This window comes from Colobus angolensis, unplaced genomic scaffold (genome assembly GCF_000951035.1).
Source record: "Colobus angolensis palliatus isolate OR3802 unplaced genomic scaffold, Cang.pa_1.0 Scaffold7, whole genome shotgun sequence".
In the NCBI taxonomy this organism is placed as follows: Eukaryota; Metazoa; Chordata; class Mammalia; order Primates; family Cercopithecidae; genus Colobus; species Colobus angolensis.
This window is the reverse complement of record NW_012120709.1, coordinates 19,752,190-19,755,941: the sequence shown is the minus strand read 5'-3', so window position 1 is coordinate 19,755,941 and position 3,752 is coordinate 19,752,190.

The window sequence follows — 3,752 nt, the reverse complement described above, 5'->3', positions numbered from 1 at the left end:
GAGGGAGGGAGGGAAAAGGGGAAGGAAAGGAAAGGACTGGTCCTCACTGCCTGCACACCCCCATCCTTTTTCTCTGCCTCCCTGCCTCAGAGCATCAATGTAGCCTCGGATTGTGCAATTCCTTGTTGAGACAGCCCCACAGACTATACACACATGTCCTTTACTCAGCTCTCACTTGCTGACTTCTTAGTGTTGTGGCCAGTGCTCAGCCGCCAGGCCTTTGCCTATGGGCAAGGAAGTGTGTACAATTGCAAAGCACAGATGGGAGGTGTTGAGAGACAAAGTCAGCAGCTGCAGGGTTGGAGAGGAGGAGATGAACACAAGAGATGTTCAGTAGAGAATATCAACAGAAAACATCGACAAATTGGAAACGGGGAGAGAGAAAGGAAGGATTCTGATGATGATGCTGGCTATTCAGCTTACTGAAAGCAAGTGGATGGCTCTGCCCTTCTCTATGATAGACAGCAGAGGAAGAGGAGGGGGAGGAGTTGGAGGAGGAGGAGGGATGAAGAAAGGGATAATAAGGAGCTTTGGTGGGTTGAATTCACTGTGCTGGGGAAAGTTGTCTATCCAGACTTTGAAAGAACCATTTAGGATGAGGATAAAGATGTGAGGTTATCAGCATATTTCTAGGATCCTGTGACAATAAGATACACGTATGTATCTGTACACATATGTGCCTCTTCCTCTTAAGCCAGTTTTCACGGAGAAAAATAAAGAGTTCTGGGTATAGAGTAAGATAAGTCTGGATTCAAGTTCTCGTTCTGCCATGTCCCATTTGTGTCAGGGCTCTCCAGAGAAAACCAATAGAATAGAATCTATCTATCTATCTATCTATCTATCTATCTATCTATCTATCTATCTATCTATCTATCATCTATCTATCTATCTATCATCTATCTATCTATCTATCTATCTATCTATCTATCTATCTATCTATCTATCATCTATCTATGTATCTATGCATCATCTATCATCTATCTATGTATATATCTATGTATCTCTCTCTCTCTCTCTCTCTGTGATACAGTTGGGCTGTGTCCCCACCCAAATCTCATCTTGAATTGTAGCTCCCATAATTCCCACGTGTTGTGGGAGGGCCCTGGTGGGAGATAATTGAATCAGGGGGCGGTTTCCCCCATGCTGTTCTCATGGTAGTGAATAAGTCTCACAAGATCTGAGAGTTTTATCAGGGGTTTCCCCTTTCACGTGGTTCTCATTCTCTCTCGCCTGCCGCCATGTAAGACGCGCCTTTTGCCTTTTGCCATGATTGTGAGGCCTCCCCAGCCACGTGCAACTGTGAGTCCATTAAACCTCTTTTTCTTTGTAAATTACCCCGTCTTTGTCAGCAATGTACAAACAGACGAGTAATACACCATGTATCGATCTATCTATAAAAGGTGTGTTTTAAGGAACTAGCTCACACAGTTGTGGGTGCTGGCAAGTCCAAAATCCACAGGGCAGGTCAGCAGGCTGGAAACTCAGGTAGAGATTGAGGCAGTCTTTAGGCAGAATTTTTTTCTTCTTCAGGAAACCTTAGTTTTTGTTCTTAATGCCTTTCAACTGATTGGATGAGGGTAATCTCCTTTACCTACAGCCAATTGGTGACAGATGTTAACCCCATCTACAAAATACCTTCACAGAAATGCCTAGGTTAGTGTTTGATTAAATAACTGGATACTAGAGCCTAGCCAAATTGACCCATAAAACTAACCATCACAACATTCATGTGATGTTAGGCAAGTCACTCAACCTCTTTGAGTCTTAGTTTCCTCATCTGTAAAATGGTGAAAATTTGCTCACGAAGGAATTAGTGTTAGATCTCTTTTAATGAAAGTAACAGATCCATTGCAAACTCACTTAAACCTAAAAAAGGAATTAGCTGGGCGTGGTGACACACACCTGTGATCCCAGCTACTTGGGAGGCTGAAGCAGGAGGATGGCTTGAGCCCAGGAGTTGGAGTCCAGCCTAGGGAACATAGCAAGACCTTATCTCTTAAAATAACAGACAGGAAAGGAACTTATTGGCTTGTTGATGAAATGAAAATCCTGGAATTATATCTGGCTTTGGTTGTGGTCAGATTCTTGGTGTCGAACGGTGTCATCAGGGCTGAGGTTATGCCACCACTGCTGAGCCCTGCTATTCTCTGCTGACTTCATTCTCAGGGATGCTCTTTCTATGCAACAAAGTTCCAGATGTTCAGATGCCCTGTCACACTCTATGGAATGCCAGCCCTTGTCACTTCTGCTCCTTGCCCTCTTCTGAGAAAGGCATTGGAGGACTTCTCCCTCCTGGGGTCTGTGCCCCACATTAGCAGCTTATTTCCTATTGGTATGGGTGGGGCAACCATGGCGCTGGAGTGAGGGAATCTACACTGGCCTAGGGCTTCAGCAATCACAAGCCATTTTTATTTTTATTTTTTAGACTTGAAGTTTCTCTAGTAAAACAGCTTTCTTAAAACTTCAAAATGACTTTTACCCATTGCCTCTCTTCCTGAATAATTCAGTGTTAAAACCATTAGAGGTAGGCAGACTGCTACAGCCAAATCAGGGTGTCTGAGGCCAAATAGGGTGAGAAGGCATTCCCAGAGAGAGGCAGCTGGGAAGAGTGAATCAGTGCCCCAGGGAGGAAAGTGGGTAGAGGATGGGGGTGAGATGGAGGAGGAAAACCTGTCCATAGAAATTGCAGCACAAGTGGCATGCAACCAGCACCCATTCAAGGCGTGGGGTGGCCTGGCACAGAGTGCCAGGGCAGAAGGAGGCTGAAGAGTACCCATGCAGCATGGGGTTGGGGGAAGGGTTGGTGTGGGCCATCAGAGCCTAAGTGAGGAGAAAGACATCTAGGTAGAAAGATGGCCCTGTGCAGGATATCAGAGCTTCTGCAGAGTGATGAGGGTATGGCAGGAAGTAGCCCCACTTCGGGAGAAGGGTGTTCCCATAGAGGAGTGGCCTGGCCTGGCATGGGGCATTAAACTCCAAGCAGGGTGAGGAGGGTGTCCATATGGTGAGGTGGACTGGAAAGGAGAATTGGCAATGGAGAAAAGAGAGGAAGAGGAAGGTACATGCATGTTCTTGTGCATGCACCAAAGCAAATGTGTGTGTGTGTCCACGGAGGAGTCCTGGGAGCAATGAGTACACTACACCAGTGCCTCTTGAAACTTAGTTTTCATGAGGAAATGGCTGCTTCCAGGCTGAAGTAGAGAAAGGACGAGATGAGAATGTAACATCCTGTTATGTCAGGAAGCAATGAAGAGCTCAAAGAATGATACGGTCATGTAAAAAAGATAAAGAAACCAGATTGAATGGGCTCCCGCTGAGTGACCGGATCAGGGACAATCTAAACATCAAAATAAATAATGAAGCTAACGGAATTCACTGAAAACTAGTAAACCACTAGTCTAGTCTGTACTGATACAGATAAACAATCAGTTGAAAGTTTGATGGGGCACGGGATATCTACAAAGTTTTAAAGTCCCTCCGCACGTAGCATGCCCTCAATTAATGTTAATACTACAGCAATGAATAAATGCTTTTTAACTACAAAGAGGGGAAAAGAGTGACTTCACAGCAAAAAAGCCTGGCAGACACCACCTTAATCAAATGATCCAAGAGGGCCTTGTCAGACACAGAGGGATGGAAATCACGTGCCACTTTGTAAGATGCGGCCAGAGTAAGAGTACCAGCTCCATGGCATTCCTGTGAAAGAGCAGCACCTGAATTTCATTATGAGAAAATTTCAGACAAGCTAAAAT